The sequence below is a fragment of the Hevea brasiliensis genome, chromosome 11 (assembly GCF_030052815.1).
Source record: "Hevea brasiliensis isolate MT/VB/25A 57/8 chromosome 11, ASM3005281v1, whole genome shotgun sequence".
In the NCBI taxonomy this organism is placed as follows: domain Eukaryota; kingdom Viridiplantae; phylum Streptophyta; class Magnoliopsida; order Malpighiales; family Euphorbiaceae; genus Hevea; species Hevea brasiliensis.
Window position 1 is genome coordinate 92,128,051 of NC_079503.1, and position 14,031 is coordinate 92,142,081.

The window sequence follows — 14,031 nt, forward strand, 5'->3', positions numbered from 1 at the left end:
GCATTGCATATGTTACTGTGGTATGTCCTAAAAGACTATCATCTCTAACCCTTTACACCTGAAAAAAAAAATCATATGGAAAATTATCATGATAGAACACTCAATTAATACCATAAACTTGCCTAGCCAGGCAACCCACTGACAACAGTCACAGTAGTACTCACACACTCTTTTAGAGCAGCTACACTATCATGACTCCTTCTATGTACTTGTGCCTTGCATTGATTAAGCATGCCACATGGCCCTATACTGACTAATCACATTATCTCTTAGGGTACTTATCATTATGGCAGATATCGACACATCTGCTAGCTCAAATTATATCTCTTATACTCCCATGAAGATCAATACATTGAATACACACCAAGGAATGCTACTGAGAGGAAATGCTGAAACAAGAAGCAAAGAATTGCAGAAAAGATAAAATAGAATCCTATACTCCTCATGTGACTAATCCAATACAACAATTCCAATGAATCTAAAGCCTAAGCTTTGATACCAACTTTGTTATGACCCAAATTCTGGGTTGGACAGGCACTAAGACTTAGGTCAGCATAAGGCACCCAAAGTCCGTAGTAAGCATAACTATTCTTAGCCCAACCATAAAGCCCATAATTATAGTCCAATTTCAAGATAATAAACGGATAGAGTCCGATCATAAATTAGACTATCCAATGAGGAGTATCAACTCATCTGACCTGTAAACACCAAAATAACACAATTTGTGGAGCTCAGCTCACTCTCACAATCTTCAAATAAATGAATAATCAAATGGAAGCTCAGCTCCCTCATCCATAGAAATAATTTAATTGGAAAATCAGTAATTGGAAGTTGAGGGGGTTTTATGTTATATTTTAAAGTTGAAAGACTATAATGTTACAATAATATAAGTTCAGGTATAGTTATTGAAATTTATCTTTCAAACTCCACATTTCTAGAAACCAATTTCATTAAGGTTATAATTGTAAATTCACTTATCTTAAATGCATTAATTGTAGCATGAAAACTACAATATATAAAATTTTAATTATACTCTCATTTGATTGGGATCAATTTGATTTGTTTAGCATCACTCTAATAATAATAATGCATTATAAAAAAAAATTTTGAAAATCTTGTCATAGCCTCTCAATTTCTCCATTTCCCAAAAGACTCTTTTATTTTATATTGATTTTTCAAAATACAGTCACCCAACTTTAGCAGGCATTTCAAAATATTTTTTTATTGTTGTTAGTATAAATAGTTGAAATTTATTATTTTTTTGTTAGAAAAGGTCAAATTATGAGAGATATGATGAGGGAGAAATAATTTTTTTTTTTATTTGTGATAATATATAAACCTACAATTACAGGTAATAAAAATTTTAGTTTTACTTAAATTAAAGTTGAGAGAGTTTTGAGTTTTAAGAATAAAATTGAAATTCAGTGATGGCTACTAAAAAAATATAAAGTTAGTGAATGTGAATGAAAATTAGCATAGATTAACTTAGAAACTTGTAATATTTAACCACAATAACTTTAATGGTAACCTAATTAAAATTAAATAATTTTTCAGGAAAAATTAAAATTAAATAACTTTAATGAAATAATCCAAAAAGTTCAGTGACTTTAAGTGATAATAGTCTCAATTATTTTATGGTGTTGTATCAAATGTCAACACTTCTCTATGGCAATATTTTTTAGCGTTGATTCATGATATGCATTTGTGCTTTTTAACCACAAATGTTGTGAATAGTGAGCTAGTCATGAAATGCATTTTTTGTAAAATATGAAAAATAAATTTAAAAATTTATATTCTTTACAAAAGATTTATATGGTAAATAAATATGATCAGATAAACAATTCAATGAAAAAAATTATTTCCATATTTATTTACCATATAAATTATTTTGTAAGGAATGTAATTTTTTTTTTAAATTTATTTCTTATATTTTATGATAAATGCATATCATGATTAGCTCCTCATTCCTAACACTTGTGGCTACCAAGTAAAGATGTATTGCTATAGAGATGTGTTGACACAACGCCATAATATAATTGGGGCTATTATCACTTAAAGTCACCCAATTTTTTTTGGTTATTTCACTAAAGAGATTTAATTTTAATTTTTTCTTAAAAATCATTTAACTTTAATTTGGGTATTATTAAAGTTATTGTGATTGAATATTGCAGGTTTCTAAGTTAATTTGTGCTAACTTTTATTCATATTCACCAACTTTAGATTTTCTCAGTATCCATTATTGAAATTTGATATTATTCTTAAAACTTAAAACTCTTTCAGCTTTAATTTGAGTAAACCTAAAGTTTTTGTTACTTGTAATTGTAGGCTTATAAGTTACCAAAAAAAAATATTTCTCCCTCATCATATCCCTCATAACTTCACATTTTCTAATACAAAATTAATAAATTTCAACTATTTACATTAACAACAATTTAAGAAAAAAATGTCACGACCGAAGATCTGGGTCGGACAAGCACTAGGACTTGGATCAGCATAAGGCCCTTAAAACCTGTAGTAAGTCTAACTGTTCTTAGCCCAACCATAAAGCCCACAATCATAGTCCAATTTCAAGACAACAAACGAACAAAGTCTAGACATAAATTGGACTATCCAATGGGAAGTATCAACTTACCCGAGTTGTAAACACCAAAATAATACAATTTGCGGAGCTTAGCTCACCCTTACAATCCTCAAACAAATGGATAATCAAATGGAAGCTCAGCTGCCTCATCCACAGAAACAATCTATCTCATGCACCTATGTACATTCATATAATAAATTTACAATACCAATAGTTTAATTTATTATAACCCCATACAGGATTAATACATTACTGGTACATGCAGAGTTCTAGAACACGGCAAGGAAAATAAAAGCACAATTAAACTTTCTGGTAAATCTGCGAGAAAGAAAGTAGGTTATTCTCAAAGAATCCACCTGTCGCCTAAGGAAAAATAGTTGAACAGGGGTGAGTGTTTGACTCATAGAGTAAGATATTGATTTTAAATACAATTTCTATAATTATCTAAGCCTAATACATTCCTATGTGTGAAATGCAACATACACACATAATTTCAAATAATTCAAACAATATTCACACAAAAGATAATTTGGAGCACTCACACACCCATGTGTCACATCAAAGTGTGTATACATATGGGAGTCGATTCCTTATACAACTCTCTTAATTCTAACACCTGCTAGCGTGATCAACTCTGGCTGGACTTTCTCTTAATAATCCAAATGTGGGGGTCAGTGAGATCAACTCAAAGCTGTATTCACCCTGACTTATTCATATATATGAATCGGGTCTCAGCGAATCAAGCTCCAGCCATAACTACCCATCCTACCCATTTTCATAATCACACCACAAGTACGCTAACACACACACACAGCTCTGAATTACCTTAAGGCGACATCCACAATAATTTCATCAAATAGAAATGTAATACAAGGCATGCCTAGTATTTAACTACATACATATATTTATAAGTGAATGCATGACCATGCCTTGAATATATAATAATATTAAAATTATACATAAAATCAATATCTACTTATAGATTCATCAGAAATCACTGCGGTGGCTGGGCAGAAGAGAAAGGCAGACTCTATTCACCTAAACAATTATATGCATGGATTTTATTAATATTAACACAAAATAGGAATTTAAAGAGTCAAGGACATCATAATTTAAGTCAGAAATCGGTGGAGTTTCCCCTGTATCTAGAATCAACCTAACCTGCAAAGCAACTCAAACAATACTTAAAATCCAAAGGCCTTAGGCTCATATCACCAAAACATCATACGGCCCCTCCTAGGCCTGCCGAACCAGACAAAACTCAAGTGGTTGCACAATTCAGCTATAAGGCTTAAAACTAACATTTTGTAAAAACCAATCAAAGCAACTTCAAAAATTCTATAAACATGTCTTGCAGTCCTTAATAATGCTATTATACTATTTCAAAATGAATTAAAATTTTCTGGTTGCCTACGGATATTTTATGAATTTTTATTCTCAACCCCACATTAGGCAAAAAGAGCAATTCGGAGTTCGGATTTACCTATACCAATTCTGACACCTGGAACGCATTCGGGGCATCTGAAAATGGTGAGAAACACTATAATATTAACCCACTTCCAAAGTGGGTCCGACGGCCCATCTATCCGGCCTGAAAATGCAGTTTTGATCACTGGTGGAGTTTCCTTAAAACGAGAACACCTACACGAAGCCCACAACATCAAGAGTTAGAATATAATTTTTATTTAATTAAACAGACTCATTAAAGACCAAAAAAATCACTGTAAAATTCATGAGACCCATCAGAATTTCAGTGTCAGAAAAATTCCAAATTAGTGTCGTTGCGAAGCTCTCGATGAGTGGAGCATACTGGTAGTCTCCAATTTTTTGTAGAATTTACGGTTTGGGAGAGATCTTACCCAGAAGTCAAAATGGGCTAAAATTTCTGAAGCTTGATTTGCATAAACCGGGAAATTATACTGTGCAAACTTGGTATCTACATGATGCCCATGAAGAGAGGAGCGTTTTGATATCAAGAACGTCAAAAACGGTAACCAAAGAAGGAAGTTATGACCGAAGAAGGAAGTTATGGCCAAAAAAGAGAAAGAAAGAAAATGAAAAAGAAAGAGAGAGAGAGATGGGGGGGGGGGGGGGGGGTTTAATTTAAAAGGAACTATAAATTAATCCGTAAACTTTTAAAATCTTTTCAAATAAGTCTAAAAATTATTTTCGACTAGGTCCAATTCTATTTTAATACATTTAAAATATAATAATAATAATAATAATAATAATAATAATAATAATAATAATAATAATAATAATAAATTTAAAATATCTTAAATATAAAATTATAGAATCTCACAATCATAGAAACTTTTAATTAAAAGTACAAAAATTAAATTTTAAAACTAAAAAAAAAATCTCATTAAATATATTTATTTAATAAAATAATATCACAATATTTTAATTTATGAATTATCTATTTTTAAAAATTTTTCAGGTTATTACAATCTTCCCCCCTTAAAAAAAAATTCGTTCTTGAATTTTAAACAAAACAGGGATAAAGAAAAGAAGATGAGTGGAACAAGCGCAAGCAATTGTTACTCGGGATCTGCATAGATGATTGAAAACACTTTACTACTACATGCCTTTGCAGTAGTATTTCAGCTATCATCCTTTATCTGAAATGAGTTAACACATCTAACTGTTCATTGATTCTTTCCCTTCCATCACTAGTACCCACGATGCTTCCACTACACCCTATTGTGTGATATCCTACAATTCTAGTCATTGTTTCCTTTTATTACCAATTTCTGTAGCGCAAAGATTTGACTCATATAACCTGGCTTGCAAAGTCTTATAAGGTGCCCTCCTGAATTAACTACTTTTACACGCATCTTATCTGAGATCACTGCTGATCTTGTTGGTCATTAAAGTTTTAGCAATTTTTTCTCCATGCTTAAAGCACCTATACTTCTTAATTCTGTGATATTATGAGCTTCTAGTATACTTTTTACCATGAGGTCCTTGTGCCAACTCCTACCTGTCTTATGTAACCACTTATGTGGAACTATATCTAAATGCTGAACATCCATATGCTATCTATCAATATTAGAAAATGGACTGGGTCTCTTCTTTAACCTGACAAAAGTCTATGTATTGTAGAACATCTTAGTTAGCACGACTTTATCATTTCCTTTTCCTCTAGTATGAGAGTTGTTTGACTTCAACTTGAAATTTTTCTTACTATTTGATGTACTTTTCAACACGTTGGCACTTAGATCGAGGATCCACTACTCTCTTTATAACACTCCCTTACCTGGTCTACAGTGTAACTGAGCAAAAGAATGTCATATCCTATGCCAAAGCACCTAATCTTATCTTATTTAATTTATTACTCGATTTCATTCTATTATAACTTAAATTTAAGAAATTTTTAATGGAAAAACTGCAAGAGTTTTCCCGTATTATTAACGTTTGATCTGTTAAATAATTAACCTGTTTGAATATCTCAAAAAGATAATCTCAATTTTAATAACTATTCAATATCACGAATCATAATTCATAATCATTCACATAACCATTTCTATTGATAAATTTCTTTCATTTCATTATTTACAAGATGTACATGATGTATATAATTTTATACAACTCAAAATTTAATTTACAAACTTATGTTTAATTACAACATATAGTCATGCATAATTGTGGGCCAGTGAGCCCTACCAAAAGATGAGTAAAGGTGACAGTAACCACTCCTGCAGATCAGGCCACAACTTTCTGTCTTAAGAATTACTAAACCTTATCACTTGAACCTAAGCGAGGAAAAAACCACCGAGCTAAGCAATTCTACTTAGTGGTGCACTAATAGAATGAAAGTATAATATACAAATAAAAGTAATAATTTCATACTTGAAGTAATATAAGACAAAGCACATTTAATTTAATCATGAATCATTTAGAAGAAATATAGAATTTTTAATATCAACTTTTTGTGTTGTCGCTTCATTATTTAATCACAAAATAATTTTAAGCACCTTTCACAATGTTTTTCTTGTTCCCTCATGTTTACATATTTTTGTGATCTTTGGAAGCATTTATTTCTTTGGGATCTTTCCTTTTCTTTATCTTCACATTCAACTTTTTGATTTATTTCAGTGTCCAAGTAACCTTAAATCAGACTGTTTGGACTGGATATGCGGGTTATACTAGCACTGGACACTCGGTACCTCGGCCCATCACACCGTCGGACATATCGGTGCTTATCGGGTATGCTATGTAATAAGGCATAGAAGCCATTAAAGTAAACATGAACAAAGGATAACTACATCGGACACTCGGTGCCTGCTAATGGTATCCAAGTATAAAAACCAAATGCAGTACTGCTAATCTCAACCCTTTTTGGCATGCCAATCTATCCAACCCTTACACTACTATCTAGGCATACTCGGGCTAATTAACATTCTCAATATTTCATCATTGTATCATCATTTCATTTATTGTGGGAGCATAGGTCCCAAACACAATTTCACAAGTCATTCATGTAAATCATGCCATTGGCATTAAGTGCCATTCACAATTTAAGCCATTATGTTGACATTTCATAGTTTTTAGATTTATTACCTCAACTTCTTTAACAAGTTTGACTAAGGTATAGCAGGAATTAGGCTATACCTTCTTCATGAGATTTGTAGATCTATGTTTTAAGTTTATTTTGGCTTTAGAATCACTTAATTTGTATTTGTGTAGCTCAAGTTATAGCCATTTTACCAAAACTGGTCAAGTGACCAATTTCTAGTTTCAGGGCATTCTAGAATTCAGGCAAATTATGGACCCATTTTGTCAAGCTATTTTGGATAGGTTGCAGTCATAATTTAACTTTGTATTCTCCACATGAATCGTTCTCCTGTGTTTTAAGATTACATAAGTTCAAGAATCACTCAATTTAGAGTTTTGTAGAGTAAGTTATGGCTAAATTTCCAATCCTAGTTCACGGATGCAGTATCCTATGATTTCTAGGTTTCCAAGTTTTTACCTCAGTTTTTCATTCAATATTCAAGTGTCTTACACCTAGAATTTGGACAAAGTCTCTAAAACAAAGTTATAGGTCTATATCTTAGTTTTCCAGATCATTTTGAATCACCTCAATTGGATTTATACAATGGGAGTTATACCTTGATTACTACAAAGGGGTCACAGGGCAATTTATTGGAATTGCAGGAAATTCCAGATTTAGCAATTTTAACTTACTCTAGAGATTCAACCAAGTTATCCTAGGAATTTGGTCTGGGTCAAAACACAAAAGTTATAGGTCAACTTTAATTTGGCTTTGGTTTTACAACAATTGGAGTTGTATAACCCAAGTTATGAGCATTTGAAGTCACTAGACTCAGGCTGTCTAGAATAAGTTCCAAGGCACAACACTACATTCACTTAATTGGTTTGCCATATCATCAATATTTCATAACAATTATATACCAAATAGTCTTAATTTAGGCATAAACAAATCAAATAGGTCATAATAATTGAAAACCCTAATTTCATGAAACCCTAATTCAATTTTCCAAAACTTCAAAAGTCAAAGGATCTCATCGCACTAACCTTTGTGTACAAGACTTAAACAACTCCAATCAACCTTCAATTTGCTTCTAATCCAACCAACTTTGACTTTCCTTCTTGTTTTCCCTTTCTGACTGAATTCCCCTTCTTTAAAACACCCAAAATTCTAATCAATTTTTTTAAAAAATCCCACAATCAAGCTTAAATTTCATGAATGCACCATAATCAAAGCTTAGAACATAGCTTACCTTGATTTGGTCAACACCTCCTCTTCACCAATCTTCCAAAATCCTTGAAATTCTTGTGTGCTTTCTACAATTTAGGGCTTAATTTAGGGTTTACTCTTGATTTCCTAAAGAAATTATGGAGGAAAATCAAGTGGTTAAAGCTTGGAGGTGAGTATTAATGGTGGAAGATGAGAGAAAGTGAGAGAAAGAGAGAGAGAGAGCATGGGACAGCTTGGAGAAGAAGATGAGCTAATATTTTTTTTTATAGATATTTATATTAATTTAAGACATAATGGCATTTTTATAATTAAGGGGAATGACAATATTGTAATTAAGTTGAAATCTTTAATCATTGAATTTTTACTTTTTGTTAATTATATTTACTTTTTCTAATCTTGATTAATTTAATTAATCTAACTTTATTAGCTCAATTTATCTCATTTTTGGTCAATTTTGTACTCTTAAATTTGATTGACCAAATTTTTCTCTTACCGGGTTTATGTTCATCTTTTCCATAATACCCGATAAGTCCTTAATTTCATTTTTCACCTTAGCTTTTAATTTACTTATTTGTGCTTATTTCTTTTCATTTTCTTGACTTATTAATTCATAATAATATCGCATTCAAATTTTAATTAAGGGTCTTATAAGGTCCTGCATGAGTTTGGAGTAGCAGCTGAATCCACAATCGCTTCCCAGTAGGGTTACTCATCGCCGGGACTTTGTGTTCATTTAACCAATTTGTACTCCACTTCTTTTATTTTTCTTCAACCTTAATTGATCTTTATTTAATTTAATTATAACTCCTCACTCTAGTTTAAGTGTGATTCTAGACATTCTAGCTATTAGAACAGACTTTAGTCGTCGAAATAGTGAAATATACGGAACTGTCTAAAGTGAGGATGTTACACTCTTAACCTATCATTTTTCATGAGTTTTTCTTTTTCACCCTTGTGCCTATTTCTTTGAAGATGTCCATCCCATCATTAAATTTGAGTCTTTATTTATTTCTTAGTCTAACACGATTGCTAGCTTCACTATTTCTAGAATTTTAATGCTGCGATTTGTTCTTGCTAACACATCCTTCATGTTGTATAACACTGCAGTGTCAGCCTACTACTCGGGCTCTACAACACATGCAATTCACCATTAAAGGTTCCTTCTGTTCCTCCTCCTCTAACTTGATCATTAGAACATTATTATTCCCCACTATCCTTTGTAGTAAATTGCTCATCTTTGTTAGTTAGGGTTCTTTAACCTATAAGTTCTATCGGAACTAACATGACAGTGGGAAATGTGTGTTATACCATAATCTTAGACAAGATACTTCACTTGTTCAATCTCCTTGATATAGCCTCATCTACCACTCACAGCTTTTCAAACTTTAGCCTCAAATTTACCTATCAGCAAAGTTTCATCCATCAAATCTCAACCGTAAATAGCACTCCCTCTAGCTTATAGTTCAGAAGGGCTACAAGCCCTAGTAACTAACTTGATCTAACTCTTGTCACTGCTCTAATCGTCCATCCATCCTCGACATTAGGCATGCACTTACCGTCATTCCCATATCAAGAGATTGTGTATGAACTGATGCCTACCAAACTCTCAAATAATTAGGTCACCTCGACCCAATCTCTATTCTTTCTATAATCTTTTAGAGCCAAAAGCATGAGCTAAACTTGAAGAGAAGGAGAAATATCCTCTTACATTCAATTACACACGATAGTTCGTATAATAATATTTAACCCATGTCTCTTGGTCTTTCTCTTCAAATTTTTATTATCTCCATGCAAAAATTGTGCTCTACCTATAAGATATCAGCCGCACCAACCCTTTATTATACCACTATCCTACCTGACATAACATTTTATAATTTATTAACTTTGCTTATACTCGCTCTATATTTCATACCTATCATCATTTGCATTGTGCCCCTAACTTTTGCTGCGTTCTGAAAGATTTCTCTTACTAATAGATTCTTTTAGTACTAACTCCACCCTTACTTATAATAATTATTTTGGTCCTTGAACTTCCTAGTGATTTGTAACCACCTATATCTGTCGCTTCCCGTTCTAGCCCTACTGTTGTTTAGTCATTATTGCCTTTCTGCAAAGTGACTTTGTTGATCACACTTAAGACATTCATCTAACATTCACAACAAACTTTTAACTACCTTCTCATTATCTCAATAGTTTAACCTAATGCCTATGTGTCATTACCTACCCTTCTATTCTCTCATTATACCTATATGATCCATCGCATTGACCTTAATTAACTTATTATTTACAAGCTTCGGCCCTTAGCTTAACAAGACAGTTCAGGACACCATTGTATGCTATCTAGTCGCAACTTGCTTAAGTTGCATTCCTTGCCTAATTCTTCTTGTACTGTTAACAGGTTAAAGAAATTTTATTCCATTGCTACCCACCTCACCTTAGGAATAGGGAATAGACAGAGTATGATCCAATCTTGTAATTCCAAGCTCTGGCCTCTAGCACTACCCCAACTACGTCATGCTATGAGTATCACACTACTGGGTTCCATACCTCCATCATTATTCTCACTAATATGGTCCCATTCTGGATTCTCTATCCTTATCATTTACCTTGCCAAGAACAACACCTAGCCTACTTTATATCTTAACTTCGTTTTTTCATGTTACCTAGAATAGAACTTTGACTATTCTATCCCTGGCTCCATTCTTCTTCTTGACCTGAGAGCTATACTTACTAACTGTATCTTTCAGAGTCTCTGCCAGGTCATCACATCTCTGTGCTACTCAGACTTTATCTTTTGACTACTCTGCCTAGCGCTTCCACTAATATTCGTGTTATGCTGCATCTACAACCAATAGTCCTAAATTTCATTTTTGCACTTCCTTTATCTATTGGCATACTGTGATTTATCTTCGCTAACTTGCTACCCTTAACATTATTCTATTTATAGTATACTCTTGTTTTGGGCAGCAAGAAGCTAAGAAGGAACTTAGGAAACAACAGCCACACATACATTGCACGATCTCTATTCCTATTTGCTAGACTACAGAATACCTTTTACAACCTCAGAGAGGGAAATTGATAGGGTTCCCTTCTTCCATTGCTACTTATTCGGTTGAACTTAAGGTACTGAGTACCAATTCCCATCACTAAGCTTAAAAGAACTACATCTATTCTGATTTGATCACTTATGATTTCTATAATGGAGCCTGTACTCTGTCACACCCTACTCCCCTGTAAGATGTAACATGATCCCGTAGTACACCTAATGAATTACCGTACTTCGCCTACCGATAACCCATTAGATATACTACAAGGGATTTTAAAACAATTTTTGGGAAATTTAAATCATCGATTAAAATCTGGTGTTATAAAATTTTTTTTAAAATTTCGGCAAAGTGCCTGCTGTATTTTGAGAAAACAGTTCTTCAATCCTACAAAAGAAAATGCTCCCAATATGTTTTCTCAAATACAACTCCAATAAACTTTATTTCAATTCACAATTCAATTCTCAATAAACAATCAATTCATTTTCAAACTACTCTCATTATAAAGAAACATTTCATTGATTACAAGACTCAAAATTTATAATACAAAACTATTCAAGTAAATAGAATCTCAACTTTATATTTACAATGATTTACATTTAATTACATACCAAAGCACTTAAATATTTTCCTCAATCTCAAACTCCAACAAAATTCAACACAATATTTTTCTCAACTCAAATCTACAACAATTTTTCAGTATTTTCAAAGGATGAGATAAAAGAAATATAATACAAATTTTACAAGTCAAAATAACTCATAATTTACTTTACAACTTCAATGTACAATTTTAATTTACAACTGCTCAAATAATTTACATACATATTATTACATGCATACATCAAAACCTATGTACATGGGTATACCTATGATATACCTGGAGTTGATCTGAATATGTCTTCAAAGAAACTTATTCACTGCTCTATGCTCTTTAAAGATACAAAGCTATCTGAACTCTGGTGCACAACTATAATTTAAAACATAGTACAATATACATTGACAAAATTTACAGTAAATAATTTGGAAATCTGAATACTCATCAAATTTCAAAACTCAAAATATTCATTGCCAATAATGTAAATCATTTGTATAAATGACTTTGATCACAAAATTCAATTTATCAAATCATGACTAACCATTTAAGTAATTCCAACAAAATCAATTATACATAAACCATAATTGAAATCACAATTCTTTACCATTCAAAAGCCATTCTGTATCTCAAAAATAATTATGTATCTCAAAACCATGTTGTATCTCAAAAATCAATCTTTATCTCACTAACTATGCAAGAATAATCCGAAAGGGCCATATTCGATGTGATTCTAACTCCCTATGGTCGAAGAGGTCGAATCATCGTGCACAGTACCATCACAATAATGAATCTTCCGCAAGGGCCATAACGATAAAATAAACTTAGATATAACCTCAAATCAGAGGAAAATCTAAGCCTGTGCACGTACCATGGTAATCAAAACACAACTAACTCCATTGTCTTCTCAACAAATGAGAGAGACGAGTAATAACCTAGTCAAGCATCTATAGTGAGATATAAAATAATATCACAATCCTTTCAGTGAGCATAAATCACAATACAATTCGATTCAAAGTCAATTCCAATATCCAATAATTTGTATGCTCATCACAATTCAAATCATAAATTTGCATTTTTCCATGAAAATTACCATCACAATTCAAAACATGTTCTATCACAATTTTCTAAAACATAATTTATTCAATCCATAACAATGCTTAATACTTGTGGAAATACCATTTCACAAAGCTAAATTCATACATACTATAACAATTTTCAATAATCATTTAATTAAATCCAATGCTTGTTAAACATAATACATAAGAAAAGTATGTTATTTAATCATATGAAATATTCAAATAAAATTAGTTAAAAACTAGTTGTGCACAAACCTCTGATAACTGTCTCTTGGTCTTGACTCAGTGTTTCCTTCCCTTTCCCTGAGTCTTTGCTAACTGAGAAACACAATTTGAAGTGTTTCAGTACTCATTTAAACTGTCTCTAACGATAATGCTTGATAATTAATTCACTGAATTCTAATATTTGCTTAGTCAACCTAATATGTCGACCCTCGATGCATTCTAGGTAAATTAGGTTTTAATGTTATTAATATGTCACATTCGATAGTATTTTAGGGTTGGTACATGTTACCAAGTTCATTTCCGTGTATACTGCATTTTCTTGCAATTTGCTGGATTCCGGGATACTAGTTTGACCTAGCCGGACGACCTAGTTCCCTCGGTTTTCGAGTTTTGGTCAAAACTACAAACTTGTAGATCTATGTCTTATGGAACGCGGGGCAAAATTTCAGATCATTCTGAGTTATGTAGACCAAGTTATGGTCATTTTACTATTGCTGGTCAAATTGCACCAAAATTGGTCATTTTAGGTCACTTTAGGTCATTTTAGGTTCAGCCAGTTTTTGGACCCGAATTTGTGCAAGCTGTTTGACTTGCTTATGGTCATTTCTGGGATTTGGTGTCTCATAAGACTTGTAGATATGGGTCTTAACTATTCATGGTTAAAATTTCAGGTCAATTGGACCTGTTTTGAGTGAGTTATGGCCTAAACACTAACTGCTGCCCAAATGGTCAATTTTCTGGCCTCATTTGCACTTAATCCGGATTTGGTCATTTTTCAAGCTATC

The 14,031-nt window shown here is 32.3% G+C and overlaps 2 long non-coding RNA genes across 7 annotated transcripts; both read right to left on the minus strand.

The window, feature by feature from the left end:
* Positions 1-2,601: 2,601 nt before the first annotated feature.
* LOC110641682 (uncharacterized) lies at positions 2,602-4,670 on the minus strand. 6 transcript variants are annotated; one of them, XR_002492329.2, is made up of 3 exons: positions 4,441-4,670; positions 4,065-4,222; positions 2,602-2,757 (listed from the first exon to the last, which is right to left on the minus strand). It is a non-coding gene; the product is annotated as an uncharacterized LOC110641682 (long non-coding RNA). The 6 variants fall into 6 exon arrangements; XR_009141443.1 differs by lacking the exon at positions 2,602-2,757 and adding an exon at positions 2,780-2,899; XR_002492330.2 differs by lacking the exon at positions 2,602-2,757 and adding an exon at positions 2,780-2,944.
* Positions 4,671-6,113: 1,443 nt separating this feature from the next.
* Positions 6,114-8,575, minus strand: LOC110641683 (uncharacterized). Its single transcript, XR_002492331.2, has 3 exons — positions 8,329-8,575; positions 8,123-8,227; positions 6,114-6,336 (listed from the first exon to the last, which is right to left on the minus strand). It is a non-coding gene; the product is annotated as an uncharacterized LOC110641683 (long non-coding RNA).
* Positions 8,576-14,031: the final 5,456 nt, after the last annotated feature.